This window comes from Mastigoproctus giganteus, chromosome 4, assembly GCF_048544385.1.
Source record: "Mastigoproctus giganteus isolate SK-2022 chromosome 4, ASM4854438v1, whole genome shotgun sequence".
In the NCBI taxonomy this organism is placed as follows: Eukaryota; Metazoa; Arthropoda; class Arachnida; order Uropygi; family Thelyphonidae; genus Mastigoproctus; species Mastigoproctus giganteus.
In genome coordinates, this window is record NC_143578.1 from 61,359,536 (window position 1) to 61,378,412 (window position 18,877).

General features: G+C 38.2%; 1 protein-coding gene across 3 annotated transcripts in view; it reads left to right on the forward strand.

Annotated features, from left to right (window-relative positions):
• The window catches only part of LOC150086776 (cyclin-dependent kinase 17-like), a 279,296-nt gene that overhangs the window by 95,654 nt on the left and 164,765 nt on the right, over positions 1–18,877 (forward strand). The gene's annotated exons all lie outside the window — the stretch shown is intronic.

Genomic DNA, 18,877 nt, shown 5'->3' on the forward strand with positions numbered 1-18,877 from the left:
TATTATGCTAATCAAACAACGTATTACAGGAACCATTTACCATTTCCAGAGGGATCATTTATGCCAGTCTCGGCCGGCACCATGGAAGCTGATTCTAAATAAAACTAATATTGTAACTGTAGTTGAACTCATACTGCCAGACTGAACTCGCCGGACACATCTACAATCGTTGTACTTTCATCGACAGCAGCAAAATTTCTGTAATTCCTTTCAGCAGCAAAGTCTACAGAGGATGTTTCTCACCAATACCATCGGCTTTTTAGATAGCCTTTGAATTGGTAGTGAGATCAATTACAAAACTTACAGAACTAATATTCTCCAAGAAATCTACGGACTTATCCAGTGTTGACTTCGGATAAATTATCAATTTATCTGAATTCAGCAGTGGAAAACTGTCCCCTCGACTGCAGTTCAGTAGGATTGAGCATCCTAGTGCTGTGTGTGTGTGTGTTCTGCTGTAACCTAATTTCTGACTTTTATTTGTACGTACTCCCACTTGATTAATTGCCTAGTCTTTACCTTTTTGCTAGTCAAGAGCAGTTGTAAACTCCTGTCGTTCTGCCGTGACGGGATATTGCGTGCAATATACAGTATATTGTTCATGTAAAGCCCATACATCATTTTTCATCTTAGTTACATTGGTGTTTTTCTTCGGTAACATTGCATCCACAGTATACTTTCCTGTTTTTACATATTTATATTGTACAAACAATGCATTGTTGTTTTCGATGTCTTTCAATGTTTCTTCTTTAGTTTTACTCATATCGTATAGCAGCGGTTTTCAACCTTTTTTTAATAACGGCACCCCCTAAGTAATTTATTTTATTTTGCGGCACCCCTACTCAATTTTCTGCCTGTTAGATCCGATTCTCTCTCTCTATATGTATGTGTATATATATATATATATATATATATATATATATATATATATATATATATATATATATATATATATAAAAATATTAAAAAAAATATATGTTATGATATTTATTACAATAATATAATTATAAAAATTAAATTTCATAATACAAATTATATATATACAATATATAATTTTATTCTTTATACAGAGGTACTAAGTAAACATCAATTGTAGATCACCACAAAATTAAAAAGATACTGTACACCTTTTTATAATGAAATAAACATAAATAAAAAAATAATAATAAGTTTAAGTAACTTAAACCCAAATTACGTGGCACCCTTGGAATGTTGTTGCGGCACTCTAAGGTGCCGCGGCACCCCGGTTGAAAACCACTGTCTTATAGTGTTATTGTATAAGAGCTATTTAAGATTAATTTTGGCCGTGGACTCTAGATCAGTGTTATTTAGTCTTCTTTGACTAACGGAACACTTTGGAACAAAATATGTCTGAGAAAGTTCAAGGGTGTCTATCTCTAATGTTCTACAACTGGTTCTCACTAAGGAGCCTAACTGTATCAAACTTTTGACAGTGTGGGAACCAAAAGTAGGCAATGAACAACAGTATCATAAAATGGATTGTAGCTAATGAATCCTGTGTAGTTAAAGGTAAAGACAAGAGATTTCATTTCAAGAGAGGGTCTGTAATGGAATGAGATATTATTGGGCTCGATTAATTTGAGTGTACTGTATTATGCCAGTACAAATACGCTATGGGAAATGTTCAGATCAATTGCTAATATGGCATCCTATGATGATGCCTCGACCCTCCTGTATTTCGTCGATCTGCTTGCTACTGGCGTGTACGCTGTTGCTTTGCCTATTCGCGACACTTGGTTGGCCAGTATGAAATTGTGACGTAACACATTGGACACGTAACACAGTAGAACACGCGTTTGAGCTGACTGCGGTTCGAGTCACCTGACTGCTAAGTACCGTTAATGAGTGTGTATTTTTTTTTTAAATTCCCCAGGGAGGGGAATTTCTAAATTCCCCTCCACAGTGTGGTCGTTCTGCTTTATTTTTTATACAATGTTTACACTCCATTTATTATGGATTGTAAACACTAGGCTAAAAAGGCACCAGTTGTCTGTCCTGTGCATGATTTATAGGACCTTTGTTAGTAGGGAGAAGAATATCATTATGTATCTTGAGACGGAGGAGACGACCTGACTGGCCCTGTGGGATCAGTAAAATGAACGTGGGAGCTATATTTTCATTGATAGGAGAAAGAAGAAGAATAGGGGTCACGAATATAAAATCTTTGGGAGTAACTGGATCTCATGAAGTTTATTTCCGTGCAGCGTGTGATACATCATTGGAAGAAATCACCTGCTATGGTGGAATTGGGTAGTCATTTTATTTAGATACGGAGACGTATGAGATTGTTGGGTGTTTTTTTTTTTTTTGTCCTATTTGCTTCCTTTTTGACACAGCAGAAAAAGTCCTCTTCCTTGCATCATTAGGCGTTTTAATAGGTATTGGTTGATAATTTATTTATCCCTATTTTGTGTTACAATTGTTGGGAGATAACAGCAAGAAGGGAGGGAGAACACATAAGCCAGAGACAAAGATAACAATAAAACCAGATACACCATGAATCGGACATATTTCTACATTTCATTTCAGAGACTTCGTAAACCAACCACACATGTCGCGTGGTTAACAACACTACTTATAATTACATTGTGAGTACTTTTACAATAACAAGTATGAAAAAAAAATTATGAAATAATTGCGTAGAGTGTTACAAGCTTTTTGACAGCTATTCCTTCAACTTGTTTATATAATTTCCAAACTGGTATGCATTGTGGAAAGTTCAGGAGTTGAGTGGAAGGTGATTTAGATCAGACATCCCTGGCGATGTGTTCGGTCAGGAGCTTTTTGAACCTGTTTAGTGAAATGGCATTTTTGATATTTTCAGGAAGATTATTCCAGGTTTTTGCGCCTCTGTATTTTATATTTTTCTGACCTATGGCTTTTCTAAAAAGCGGAACCTTCAGGTTCGCTTCATTTCTTAAATTATATCTTATTCCTTCTTCTTCTATTGTTATAAAAAAGGTTCTGAAGAGAGGAGGAAAGTTTGGTGTTTTCAAAGCATTGTAGACAAAGACCGCGTCAGCCTTTTGTATCAGTTAGTAGATGCTTAAGAGTCTCGCTTCCTTATATCTCGAAGTCACCGATGCATTCCAGGGAAGACCCAAAATTGAACGAACACATCGATTGGCAATTGAATTGATTCTCGTAAGGTTATCTTGACTGGTCGTACCCCATGAGATGATTCCATATGTGAAGTGAGGCTGTATTAAGGAAAGGAATACTAGTCTGAGAAGGGAAGGAGGTACCCAGGCAGAGCTCGGCCGAGTATTCCTGCTAGTGACGAAGTCTTCTTTCGTAAGGTGATCATTTGTTTATCCCAACTCAACTTGTCATCTAGCCAGATTCCTATAAACTTGGTATCATTCACCCTTTCGAGTTGTTTTCCTTTGTATGTTATTTCGAAATCAATATTTAATGGTTTATTTTTCGTCCTAAACATATATTTGGATTTTTCTGGGTTTAGTATTAGCTGATTCTTTTGAAGCCAACTATGCATTTCAGAGAAAGCAGGGCAGAGATCTTGCATTGAAGTTGGTTAGGGTCTTTATCAGTGATTAGAATGGAAATGTCATCGGCATACGCTACTAGGTGGGAAGATGGAAGATGAGAGAGAAATTCATTAATGTAAAGAACAAATAGGATAGATCCGAGAAGTGAGCCTTGAGGTACTCCCCTGGAGAAATAAGAAATGTCTGAAAAAGACTGGTTTGTTTTAACGACTGATGGCCTATCAGTAAGGTAGTCTTCAAGGAGAAGGTTAATTTTTCCTCTCAGGCCAAGATTGTTGAGCTTGTTGAGTAGGATATTATGATTTATGCAGTCAAAAGCTTTTGATAGGTCTAGAAACAGTGCTATTGCATAGTGACTCTTTTCAAGATAGTCCGTGATCCTAGAGCAGAAGTCAACACTTGCCAGGTCAGTGGATCTTTTTGAACGATAAGCGTACTGTTGTTGATGGATAAGCCGATTGACTTCCAGGAATCCCATGAGTCTGCCGTGAAGAATTTTTTCGAATATTGCAAAAACTGAGAGTAGAGCTATTGGACGAAAATTGTTGATAGAGTTACAATTTTTCCCCTTAGGAACAGGAACAATGACTGCTTTTTTGAATTGAGAGGGGAATTTATCAGATTGAAAGGAAAGATTGTAAATATACTTCAGTGGTGTTAGAATTGAGTTAAGGACCTTTTTCAGCAGAGCAGGAGATATTTCATCAAAGCCAGGGACTCCCTTTTCTTTTAATCGATGTCCTGCTTCTAAAATCTCTTGATCTGAGAGCGGAGCGAGGAAAAAAGAGCTCCTCATTGAGTGCTTGACAGATTCTCTCGTTGCATTATCTCTAGAGTCAACTTCGTCTTTAAAAAGGTTATTCACACTTGAGATAAAGTGATTACGGAAGGCTGCGGCTTTTTCCTGGTCATCCGAAATGAGTACCTCGTTCTCAACTACATCTCCAACGTAGCTCTGTGATTTCATTTTTCTTCCAGGTGGTAGCTTGTCCAAGACTGTCCACTTTTCCTTGCTTGTAATGACGCCTTTAAGTTGGGAACTATAATATTTCATTTTCTCCGACCGAATACTGTCAGTGACTTTGTTTCTGTACGTTGTGTATTTGTTTTTATCCGCCTCCTTTCCTGTTTCTCTAGCAATCCTTGCAAGTTTGTCCCTTTTTTGTACCATGTTACAAATTTTATTTGACATAAGTGGGCATAATTTCCGTCTTGGCCTAGTGGTCTTTTTATTCCCTTGGATCCTGATGTATGACGCTCATTTTTCGTAACTATTTAGGATATGCTCAAAGAAGAAGTTCGTTGCAATTTCAGGATCATCTGTAGCAATCACCCCATCCCACGAAGACTGCTGGAGATCATAACAGAGCTGATTGAGAGAGCCTGGAGTCACAGATCTGTAAGTGTGCATGATTTCTTCCACAATTTCTTCATTTTCAATTACCATTAAGATGGGACGATGATCAGAAATGGTTGCATCCAGTACTGCATAGGTTAGTGAGCATTCCCCAATTGCGAAGTCAAGAAGGGAATTGTGGGACTCTCCCATTCTAGTCGGGATAATTCCGTCAGTCAGAAGAGAAAAACCATTGGAAGAAGTGACATCTAGGTGGTCTTGCACTTGAGAGGAAGAGCTTTGAAGTATGTTAATATTAAAGTCTCCCATCAGCAGAAGACTAAGGGATTTGCTTGTGAAGTGAGATAGAATATTGTCAAGAGTTACAAAGAAACTGTTGACTGAAGCTGAGGGAGGTCGGTATAGACACCCAATCACCAGAGAAGCAATGCGGATAAAAGTGATTTCACAAGCTTGATCAGGCAGATTTGTGATAGGAAAGGCAGAGCATTGCAGATGATTGTGAACGTAAATAGCAACTCCACTCCCTTTAGAATCACGTCTGCAACTGTGAAAGAGAGCATAGTCTTGAAATTTCATTGAAACTTCAGGAGAGAACCAGGTCTCAGTAAAAACCATCAGGTCTGGATGGAGATTCCATGATGTCAGTTGAGCGAGGATTTCATCATTATGTTTTACAAGACTGCGTGCGTTCATATAGAATACAGTAATTGCATCTTTTGATGCTGTAGTAAGGCATAAGTTATTTGGTTTAATTGTTGGCAAGTGTCATGGCAGAAAGGTATTTTCACAAGAGTTAAAGTCATTCAAATTCTGGTAGGATGAAGAGATAGATGAGTCATTTATAGAAGTTCTTCCCAGTTGAGGTTCCAGAATATCTGAAAAATGCTCGAATTGTCATTCCGTATATAAACGTTATTCCGTCTATTCACTTTCAGTAAAAAAAAAAACTAAACTTTTGTCATCATCATCATGACTACCAAATAATTCAAATTAAATACATCACGAGAATTTGCTTTTAATGTAGGTGTTTCAAGTACAGTTTTTTTTTCATTGTAAAGTGCATAAAAATATTAAAATGTAGAGAAGTGATAATTTTTGGTAGAACATTTTGCGGAGCTCTTGTGTAATGTTCGTGGGAAAGCGACTGCTCTGTGTCTTTCAGTTCGTCGTCTTTCTTTAAATACTTAGTCATACAGTTATGATGTAATGACATTTTTTGACCTTACATCGTAACTATAAAATCGAAAGTAACCTTTTATTGATATAAAAGCTTATTTTCTTTTATTTCACTGCTATTTCAACTTTCGCGATGCGCTTCTAACTATTCTCTGTCGTGGCAAGTGACGTCTATTTTTTTTTGCTGTGGAAAAGCGTGGGTTTTTTCCCATCATTTTGCATCTTCAACTCCCATGTTAGGATTGCACGTGCATATCATGTTATCACACCTTGCTGACTTCTAGATATCACATCCAGAGGAAATTAACTGCTTACGAAAAATTGTTCTTATCTAGTTGTATTGTAGTCATCGCGTAGTAGAAGCAGAACATTTGTTATTATAAGGGCGTGCTTAGCTCAGTGGTTACGACGCCGAATCACCAATATTATTATCTGTTTATTTCTCTTTCGAGATACCCATAAACAGCACGTGGCTAGAGAGTGTGGTTACATTATATCAGTATTTACAAGCATATTTACATGAACTTATTTACAGAATTTGGAGATGAAAAAACACAGAGCATGTGTTTAATGAATTAGTTGTTAAGTTGGTTTAATTAATTACTAAATGATTGTTAAATGCTAAATATTATTATATAAATTATTAAGTTAGTCTTCTTATTATATTTGTACCTGCCAGTACACATTACCAAAGATTTCTGTCCTATACATTTTGTCTGTACATAGTTTCTCAGGATCTATGTTTAAATTATTAAAATAATTCACAGTATTTGCTGGGAAGAATCTCCCCAGAGAGTCCGATTGAGTCAATTGGCACTTGAGACTTGATTCTTCCCTGTTTATTCTCGGTCGTATCATCCGAGGTCGAGTGATCACGTTTCCCACTTTCGGCGCATCCATTCTCTCCGTTAGTAGCTTTGCCAGAGTTAAGATGTTTCTGGTTATGATGATATACTTCCAGGGTGTGATGTCCAGATTGGCAAACAAGACCGCTCTTGAAATGGTAAATGGTTTCCCGGCGACCTTATTTAGCCATCTCAGGAGCCAGTACAGTATTCTTCTCCTACAAGGCCTTGATGTTGTTCTCGGGGGCCGATGACCAGATAGCGATGCGTACAACGGAATCGGTGTAACTCGTTTAAGGATGTATTGAATCATAAAATGAGGGCTTCGGAGACCGGTGAGTTCTTGTCTAGTGCTTCAGAGTGCTGCGTATGTCTTTTTCCTAATGTGTTCGAAGTGAGGTATGAAGTTTAATCCTTCATCCCACTTAAGGCCAAGGTCGTCATGTGCGTGGGATTTTTGGACTCTGGTATTGTTCACAAAAATCGTAATTTCATTTTTCTTCTTTTTGTTGGTGAAGATCATTTGGACAGTTTTCTTTTCATTAAGTTTCAGGCCAATGTAGTGCAGATATTCTAGCTTCCTGATTGCCTTGTTTGCTTCCTCTGATAGTTGGGGTGCAGTTTCTTGTTCTTTAGAGGTTACAAAAATTTTCAAATCGTCAGCATATGTAATAAATTGTTCACAGTTTTGAGCTAAAAATGGGGCTAGTGTTATTGCGAAGAACCGTGATAGCAATGACTTAATATCATGTACAAAAAAAAAAAAAAAAACGGGAAAAAAATCGCGAAAGTCGCTTCAATGGAGTTACCTCCCCAAGGTGTTGCAGTGATGGCTTATGCAGACTGGCGCTATCTGGTGGCGCTTCCGGTAACTACTAGATGCAAAAGCCAAAGCTAAACGGATCCACCTCCATATCTGAATGAAGGTGAGAAGTAGAAATATTGAACATACTGCATCGAGTGTAGCGCAGGATAAAGTCACTCGCCTTAATTTATCCTGCGCCACACATTATTATTATTATTTATATTTATTATTATTGTTTTTTTATTATTTGGATAAAATAGTAATAAAAGATAATGGCTCTAAACTGTCATCTATGGCGAGAACTTTGTAAATATTGTTGTGTTATTACTCTCCTTCTATTTTGTCATCCTGTTCAGCTTCCTATTTGCAGTTTGTAGCCTGTAAATTTTTGCAAATACAACCGTGATAGCAATGACTTAATTAGTATTGACACAGTCGGTGATTTACTTACAAGACTTTTATTTAACTTTTTTTTTGCGCACTTGCAAGCGTTTCTAAATTATTCCCTCTACTATTTACACTTTGCCTGTAGTGGTTAGTAAATTTCTAGAATTTATCGAGGCCCTTTCAAAAAAGCAAAGATGAGTTCGCCTACTCTAAGCGGAAATGCCCTTGTGAAAATAAGACAGCGCAATTTGTACATATGCAACTGAAGGATATGATACATCAACGCTCCATGTTTTCAGTTATAACCTGTGGATTCAATTTCATTGGTTTCTTGCTTCAGGACTCATACGGAAATTTTGTTCTTCTTTACTCTCTCTCTCTCGCCACGCCATGCCCATTTTTGATGTTTTGTACAGTTCTGTTCTCCGTAGCTTTTTCTTTCCATTCTTGCTTATTTATTATTTCTTACCATTGCCAATTTGGAGGACAATGGTTATAGATCAAGTGAATGATAAAACTGTTGTGTGTGTACTATGCTGTGTCATGCTCTTTGTTGCTACGTGGGTCGAGACTTGAAAATGTCAGTTTGGTGTTTTGCTTGGAGAAATTAATTGATAGAAGCGTTTATCACGGTGCCCGTCTGATCTAGCGTCACTTCCTCCTCACCTGAACCATCAGCAGTTGTATCCAAGCATCGCTAGATTTCGCAAATACTCGTGCACATTACTTAGAGTTGGGACACGATTTCAAGCTGTGCCCAATTGCTGCGTTCGACGCATACCCTACGGGTGCGAAGTGCACGAGCAACAAAGCAACAAGCCTCATGCTGTTGGCTGACTCATCAATTACTATTTTCAGACTTTTAATGCCTCAGTCATGGAATATTTACGGTGCCTGGCCATTTGTGGTTTCTCTTCCTACCTTCACTTTCCTATAATAAATGCTTGTTGATGTTTTCTTACAGTACAAGGTAAATGTAAACATTGCAGAGATTGTCAGCAAATCTTTTCGCTGATTTTCCTTCCATATGATAGAACACAGCAGCATCAAGTTATGTTTAATTTATTACATACCCGTTGACAGTGTTTTGAGCCATTAATAAATAAAATAAAGTTTCACTAACATTTATTTATTATTATTATTGTTTTATTTATTTATTTATTTTTTCATAGAAAAAGCGACATCTAGTACATAATATTTCTCCTGATTTGTTACCATTCGGTGTTAAGTAGATAGGCACTGTTTTTGGCAAAGTTCGGACAAAAGCAAGAGTTAAATTTTAGGAATTGTCATATTCTCTTCATTTTGCTAACTGAAAAAGCAGTTAATATTTATTGATAGAATGATAGCTTTAGTACCAGTTTTTAGGCGCGTTCGCATGTATATATGCACATATTATCTTCATCATGTCAGTCCTGGGTATAAATATATAAATAAACGTCTTTTCGCCCCTGTAGTATGAATTATAATTTACTGGCAACCTTATCACATTTTTAAAATTTTTTTTCACTGCGTTTTTTATGCGCAAAACTGTCGTCTATGAACCGTATAATTTACAGTTTTGCATAACTTTGCGATTGATTCTCGTAAGTTTAACTAAGAAAGAACTGTGCCTAAATTGTACCTAATTCTGTAATGATTTTCTTATTTTCTCTAACTGGATCTTATGCTGCGTGCATTAAATGAGCCCTGTTTGTTGCTCTGTTGTGCGAATACGAGAATGATCTCTAGGTAGTTTTTAGGTGTGTTGACATAATATAAAGTGCTTATTATTTTTTATCATGTATGTCCGCATATAATAACTAGGCTCCTAACGAATGGATTTTCATAAAATTTTATATCTGGGTCTTATATTTACTTAATTCGATGACTGTCCATGTTTTGTTTGCTGGTATCATCAGTACTGTGTAATGCCCATGATTCAAACCGTCTTAAGGATTGTCGGTTAATCATCCTCTTGTCGAGCCATTCCAAATTTCATTAATCGAAATCTGTAATTTGTATTTCTTTGTCTATCCGTTCCCCTGATGTAATCACCCGACTCTTAATATGGATTTTCATGAAATTTTATATTTGGAATCGCTCTTTATAGAACGATTTGTCGAGTCTGTACAAATTTCATTAAAATTGGACCAACTGAAATCCTGCGATTATTGTTGTTGCTCCTATATTATTTCTCCCTGATTGGGGAGGGGGTTTAACCCCTTGACGGGTATTGTTACCAAGTACACAGGGTGGTTGTTATGTCTGGTGTTACTGTTGGTCGAGGAACTCTGACTATCCTACAGGTGTTCAGGATTGCGACTTTCTGGAGTTCCTTGTAAGTGTTCTCTGGGAGACCTATTGCGGCTAGGCTGTTATGTAGGGTCTTTGGCACCATACCGGTGGTTGACACGATGATCGGGATGGTCGTTATTTGTTGCATATGCCACATTTCTTTGATCTCCTGTCTTAGGTTCGTGTACTTCCTGATTTTCTCCTCATGGGTTTTCTGGAGGTTGCCAGTGTTGGGCACCGCTATATCAATCAGATAGGTAGCCTTTTCCTTATTTTCGACAAGGGCTATGTCTGGTCTGTTGCGTGGGATTGTGTTGTCCGTTATTATGGCGCGGTCCCAGTACAGCTTTTGGGTTGGGGTCTCTAGTACTGCCTGGGATTCGTACTTGTAATACGTTACACTTTCTTTGATCAACTGGTATTTCCGTGCTTGCTAGCTTCTGAATTATTATCCTGGCTACCTGGTCGTGTCTCTACGAGTGTACTCTGGCTGATCACCTTGCATCCTGCGGTGATATGTTGGATCGTTTCTGAGGCCATGTGGCATCGTTGGCATGTATCATCTGACACTCCGGGCATCCTTGGCGATGCATTTTCTATGGTTTCTGGAGTTGATTACTCGGTCTTGGATGGCGAGCATGACTCCAGTCTCGGGGAAGAGTCCCGCTCGTGAGCCATGCATTGGAAGCCATTTTATCTACGTGATCTTGATGGAGGTAATTGTAGTGTCTGCCATGGAGCGTCCTCTTTGCCCATCTTTCTAGCTTCGTTTGTGCCGTCTGGGCGGGAGGGGACTCCTCGCTTAAGTTGAGTGGGGTATGCAGCTTGTCTGTCTTCCTTATGGCCTAGTAGAGTGCTGTTGTGATTTTCTGGAAGTAATACTTCAGGTTGCTGTTTTCTGTTGCTCGATTAAGTCTATCTTTACCAGTCTGCAGCTGGTAGTTTTGGCCGACTAATTTCCCCTGATGCGAACCGTGGGCCTTGCATTTGTCTAGACTAAATTCCAACCTGATATCATTGCTGAATTCTTCGGTGATCCGGAGTAGTTGCTGGAGTTGCTTCTCAGTTGCCGCGTAGAGCTTGATGTCATCCATGTACATCAGATGGGTGAGGGTATACAGGTTTTTCCTTCCTTCTTTGAGGCCGCCGTAGCCTAGTGGTCAGGCGCGCAGGTGCATAAGTACACGTGCCTTGAGTGACCGGTGTTCAAGCCCGTGACTACTGAATACGGTGCTGTTTCTTGTATTCTGTCTATCTTGTGAACTCCTCTGACCGTTTGGTCGTCCCGGAGTATAAACAGAAAATTTATTTATTTATTTATATCCATACTTGCTGTCGTTGAGCATGGTGGATAACGGGTTGAGCGCTAGGCAGAACCACAGTTGGCCCGGGGCATCTCCCTGAAAGATTCCTCTCCTGATGGGGATCGGTCTGGTTGTGATGTTCTCGACCTTAATGGTAATACTCCATCTCGCCATCGTTGCTTCTGGGAAATTTATCACTGTATGATTGACTTTGTAGATTTTCAGCGTCTCTGTTAGCCAGCTATGAGGCACTGAGTCGAAGGCCTTGCGGTAATCGATGTAGGCTGTGTACAGGTTGCGACGCTTCTTGTAGGCTTGCCCTCTAACTGCGGCATCTATGATTAATTGTTCCTTGCATCCTTTTTGCTGTTCGGCCATTATGTTCTGGCTTTCCAAGTTGTCTGATATCTTCTTGGTTATGCAGCTGGTCAGGATCTTGTACATCGTTGGGAGACAGGTGATTGGCCTGTATTTTGCTGGGTTTCTTGTATCTTGGTCTTTAAGCTTCAGATATGCGATTCCTTTAGTGAGAAACTTCGGGATTGTCTCTGGGTGTCTTATCATTTGGGCGAACTGCTCTGTCGTCAATACTGTGTAATGCCCATGCTTCAAACCGTCTTAAGGATTGTTGATTAATCATCCTCTTGCGTGTCTTCTGTTTTGTAAATAACAATTGGGAGGGGGGGGAGATATGCAATAGCTTGGAAAGAATGGTATGTTACCCAATGTTTTTTTTTTTTTTTTTGTATTCCGTCTTGAATCAGTATAAGAGGAGAAAAAAATGATTAAAATGAAATGTCACTCCTGCTTTTTCTCTTTTTATATACCAGGCAACGATTGCTGATAAGGTTAGCAGTATATGCCGCAACATGTCAGATAAGTGGTGAAAGTTTAAGGTTTTCCTTTTGAACGGCAAGTGCCTTAACCGTTCATTTTTTGAAACTTAGGTCTCCGTCAGATTTCGATCAGAAATAAGATTGTCTGATTTCGCTGTCATCCTATATACGTTTTCCTTTTCGAAATAATTTCCTCGAAACTAAGTCTGCTGTAAGTTTTATGGTCTGTTAACTATGCAACTCAACCGATTATGTCAATTTGTACGACAATCTTGTTGTCAGTAAATGTAGCTTCCCATTCAAAAATTTCTCACTTGTTCAACCTTCCTTGATCCATTATACACTGATTACAAAGACGAACTGAAAGTCAGTGGAAAGAAACTTTATCTGTTTTGCGTCGTCTTCGAGTTTATGGTGTGAAAGGCCTTAACAGAAGTATGTCCTAGTTTTCTGACCTCATTTAACGGTTCGGTTGCAGCCAAGTACAATACGGTTCACTGGAAATTTCGATGATCTGTCATAGTGAGCGGTAAAAGTTTTTCAGAAAGTTGTATCTTCTCCGGTGCTACTTCGTCTCTCTCTCTCTCTTTTTTTTTTTTTTTTTATTTGTTACTTGTACATTGCATTGTCACTTATTTTTTGCATGTTTTCATTTTTAGTAGTGGTTTGTCGTTAGCCACTCAAATTTTGTTTACTGATAGAGGAGGGTACTATATACGTTGTCTTTTCCGTTTTTGAATAACTTGTGAACAACTCACTTCGTTTGACCAAGACTGCACGGCCAGTTTCATATGGAAATTTAGTTTTCCGTGAAATTAATGGTTCTAACTCACGTGACTGTTAAATATAGTGTTGTTCTTCTCTCTCTCTCTCGTAAGCTCTTTTGGCCATATGTGGCCTTTCGGAGTATAAACAGGAAATTTATTTTTAATAGAGCTAGCTCCAGCAGCTCTGGAAAAGCTCTCTAGACGATGTTTTGGTGGAAGGAGGGTAAACCTTTCTGATACCAACAATCATCCTTCTTTTAAATTCCTTTTCACATGCTTAGTAACAGGAGCCGATTCTCAAATTCTGTACACGTTAGCATGCAGTGAATGTTGTTAACGTTGGCTCCGCTCTTCGGTTATTACTTCGGAATTGGTTATTCGACATCATTGTAGGCACCATATTTCAGTAGCCACTGTGTGAATATGATACGAAGTGTATATAAAGTGAGTTTAATGGCAAAGGAGAAAACGCTGCGCGGTGGAGGGAGGTGTTATGCTATGGTAAAACTTAGCACTGAAGTTATCGGTCTGCGTCAGTTAGGGCGCTCACACGTAGAACGCAGGTAGCCGCCTACCGGAAACTAGCAGCGACATAGTGGAAGCTTCTCACTGGCCATGAACACATAGAAAGCAGTTGACCAGTGCGACTTCTCGGTATGAACACATAGAAAGCAGTTGACCAGTGCGACTTCTCGGTATGAACACATAGAAAGCAGTTGACCAGTGCAACTTCTATGTGAAAGCACTCCAGGTGAAAGCTGCCTGCGTTCTACGTACAGGTAAAACGTAGGTAGCCATTTACCTGGAACCAGCAGCGACATGCTGGTGAAGCTTCTCATTGGCTATGAACACAGTGGAAAGCATTTGACCAGTGTAAAATTTTACCTCATCTTATACCGAGAAGTTGCACTAGTCAACGACTTTCTATGTGTCCATAGCTAGTGAGAAGCTTTTCCGGTAAGCGGCTGCCTGTGTTCTACGTGTAAGCACTCTTAGTCAGTACCAGAACGGCGTAATTCAATGACTGCAGTGAATTATTTTATGTTAACCCTAAACACGAAGACATAATTACTTATTATTATTTAGTTGTATTCTAATTCTGTTTGATCATCTACAGCGCAGTGGAATGTCGATAGTACAGTTGGTTTGTTGTCGGAAGGTTCCCTCCATCATTTTCATTTAAACAACAAAAGATAACTTGTGAGTGGCATCGTTATAATGTCTTCCCTTCTCCTTTAATATCATCTTATGTACTTCTGGACACCGAAAATCACTTCAAATTTTTGGTCCAAAACAATCAATGCCAAGGTAGGATCTGGCGGTGACACAGTGAGGACGAGAGGACACAGTGATGCCCATCAAAAAATTCTTAAAACCATGATACCACTGCCAGGTAAGGATGTCCAAGATGAGGAACATTCCTATAGTGTTGGACGGGAACATCCGGTCTAAAGATTTTATCCTGTTACTGGGTGGCTGGATTGTAGTTTGGCTATGGCGACGAGATCAGCTGGAAGCAATACTTTGGATTTCTATTTTTTTTGGTGATGAGTTTTGAGAGGGCGGAAATGTTCGTTTTGACTAATATGAGTTGCCAGGGGACCCAATCCAAGTTTCTTGGAGGATACTTCTAGAGGTGGTAAACGACTTTCCCAGGTAATGGTTTAGCCACCTCAAAATCCAGTATTCCACAGTCAGGAACCTCCTGAGATAATCAGCAGGCAGGAAAGCCCCATACAGGGAAAGCATATAGGGCAGTGGGGGAAACATCTTTCTCTCTCTACATAGCGTGTTACGAGGTTAGAACTTCGTACAGTCCCAGTAAAGAGTAAAAAGTATTTATTCAGTGATAACATTTAAGGAAATTGAAGTACGTTGAGAGAGAGAGAGAGAGAGAGAGAGAGAGAGAGAGAAGGGGGGGGGTATATTGTTTTGGAACGAACCTTAATTCTCTGTGAAAGCTTTGTATCAGCAAAAGTATGCAGGATAAATGGGACACTTTTATTGGCTTCCTCTTCTACTAGTGTAGAGAGAAGAGTTGCTTTGTAGTGAAAAATCGATAAAGAGTAAAACGTTGCTGATCATCCAAGATATATTTTGAACACTGTCAGAATATGTCGTGTTGTTTGCAAGAAGATAGGTTCACTTTCTCTGCACCCGCTTTTAAACAAGAGACCAAAAAGGATATTTAACATAACCTTTCTCTCATGAAGATTAGATTACTCTGCGTTTTGAAAAAAAAAAAAAAATACACTGCTTTCTCAGAAAATGGCGTTTCTGAATCATTTTCTAATCCTGATTTCAAAAATGGCTTCCGTTTGTTTCAGTCATGTCGGGTTTCTTCAAAAATCGCGAAAGAAAATTTGATTTTTTAAAATTTTTTATTAATTTTGGCAGAATTTGTGCAACGAAATTGTAATTTGTATTTAAATACATGTTTAAACAGTATTTAAAAAGGGCAGTGTGGTAAAAAAGTTCACTAAATACTCACCACTCATTTTAAAAACTGATCTACGATGGGTGAACTTTTCGTTTCTTTGATTTTCTTGCAGATCTTTTTACTTTACAGTCTCTCTTCAGCATCCAGCAATAAATAGCCATCGTGTTGACATTCCACCTTACCTGGTACCGTATCTCCATGTCTTTAATGCCCTGTTAAAAAAAAAAAAAAAAAACACTGTTCTTCACTAACACTTAGATTTTTTTGGGAAGTAAGCGATGTGTGAGTGCAAAAAATATACCCTGACACTCATATTGCAAGCCAGCTTCTTGAAGTTTGGCCAACATATTTTCAACTATATTCTTGTAGTCTTGTGAGTTCTTGTTCCCTAAAAAGTTTCATCTCATGCCTGTTTTTCTCTTTTATTCATAATTCCCTCAAAATCTGGTTCCCTCATCGGTTTGCGAATTTGAGGTCCAGCAAAAATACCTTGTTTTATCTTTTCTTGGGGTAATCGATGTGGGAATTTAGTGCGAAGGTAGTTCAAGCAGGGACCTTCCTAAGGTAAAGCTTTCACAAACTATTTCATCAAACTCAGTCTGACGTGCAAGGTTGGATGAAGGACAGTTTTGGGGTCTACCAGTGGTTTTTCAACTATGTTCTTTGATCCAGACAAACTACCCTTTTTGGCCAAACCTTGACATCCCAGTGTTTATTCCTTGCCTGACTGTTCACTCATATAAAAAGCAAAGCATTTTTGTGTAGCCAGATTGCTGTCCTAGTAACATGCTGCCTATCACTTAAAAATTTTACAGCACAGACCAACCAACCATGTTCTTCATACTTAATTTTTATCAACAACTTTTTCAAGTTCTCATATGTTTCTTAATATTTGTCAACTTCTTTTAAGTTGTCATGTTTCTTTTAAATGCACAGAGTGAGCTATTGACCCATATTTATTTACATTGTGGAGCAACACACCTTTGAAACACCTCTTTGATGATCAATAAAAAGTCTCCGCTGTGTAGAATTGTAACTAATTCCTAAATAGTTCATTAAATTATTTATATTACTGCAAAAAACCATAGAATTGTCCTTAGAAAAGTAGGGGGCTGGTTTTCTCGTTCTCTGTATCTATACCATGAGAAAAACGTTCCATGTGCTAGAACATTTTTTGTCTTTAGTCCTAGAGCTAAGGTGTTTTGCAAATTCCTTTGTTAGATTTAAATTTATTACCAGATAATAGAGTTCATGCTGTGAAAACAGTTGAGGCTGGACTCAATGTCTCCAGGCATGTTTCATCTTCAGAAGCTTCACTTTCAATGAACTGAAAGTGAAACTTCTGAAGGACAGTTAGGAATCGTCAGGTTTTCTCCATGTGGGACTAGTCTAATGGCAGAAGGAATACAGTATAAGGATACGCAATGCCCTTAAGTTTTGCGTTGTGTTCCTCTGCATTAACTAAGCAAAAGTAGTTTATCATCACAGTGGTTTGAGGGCCCCGCCAAATCATGGGAATTGCCAATGGCATAGCCTTCTTTTTATCATTTTTTTACAATCTCAATGTTTCAATACAGGTTCAGCAAATTCTATGTGGAGTCCCTTGTTTATCTTGGTCACGGAGTTTCACTCCAAAATAAGCATAATACACATTTTTTACAAAATTCGGTACTATCTTTTCTTTTCTTGAGGACCACATAACTTCCATAAATATATAAAAAAAAAAAATAATAAGTTTAGATTGTTCGAACACTTGCATGAAGACATTTTACTCACTTTTCTTCGCAAGTTTGACATGATCACCTCAAAAGTAAACTGAGCTGCATGGAGCTCTCAAGGTCAAGAAACAAATGACTGAAGGCAGCGTTGCCAACATGTGAGGATTTAGTTTACGAATTCCCAGCATTCACTCCTAACTTAATACATTCGATAATACAACTTATGATATCAACTTAAGAAGTGATTTGTGAAAAAATGCTACTTAATAGGAAAAAAAAAAAAAAAAAAAACGAAAAACATTTCTGAAATCAGCTTAAAACCTGAGTTAAAAACAGCTATTAGTTTACAAACGTCGAAAATCATGCAGAGTGGTGTTCTTGATTGGATTGTTCCTATTTTGAAATCCAGCTTCTCTTAAACGTGTTGTAGAGTAAGGTGGGGGGTTATATTTACAATACTGTCAAACTGCTTAAACATTAGCTTCATCACAGGGATTAATAACGTGATCGAAAGATTTATTTCTCCATAATTTTTTCATTAGCGTTCTTCAAATATATTGTACCCATTTCATTGTAATTGATGGTTGAAAAATGTTTTGAATAAGCTGGGCACAATATAGTGGTGACTATTATAAATACTTTTTTACTTTCTGCAACCAACGTTTAGGTTATTGGCTAAAGGTGTAACAGTGTTCGAGTGATTAGGTGATAGTACAAAATTCCGCACACCACGTGTCGAATACACTTTACGCCACAAAATATGGTAAATATTTGTATATCATTGTAGTTGTAGCTTCCTCTGTGTGACAGCTTTAGAGCATAAAAATAATATTTTACGCAATAAAATTCACTTGCATTAATCCCTTCAGCTCGTACCTCTTCGTGAATTCGATATATCGTGCTCTTTCCGAAGCGCCAATGTCGAAGTTGACTCCGGTAATGGGCTGCTACTAAACTGCGAAGGAAATTCGAGTGGAAAGGGTGAACTATCTAATATTAGCAACTCTTAGAGAGTAATGGGTTCGCATGAGTGGAAACAGCACATTGATAATTGGCAGTTTTAATTGACGAGACTTCTTACGAATAGAGCTAATCGATACACCTTCAAAAAGGAGTAGGAGATCTTTCCGAAAGTAAATGTTAAGTTGAATATTTGACATTTTCATAGATTGTTTTTCTCGTCTTCTTAACTGCTTTCATGCAAACGAGGGAAAAAACAAAAGCCATTCATCGTTCTTTATGGCGTTCGTTAAGATTATGGAATTTCCTTGTTAACATTGGTGTGTCCTTTCAACAGTATTTCCAGTTATATGCGTTGCGTAATCCGCTCACGTTACGCTGATCCACGGTTCCCGCGTTTCGTTATTGATAATGAACTCTAATAGATAGGAAGTCTCTCTACTATCGACAAGCCCTTAAGGATTGTTAATCC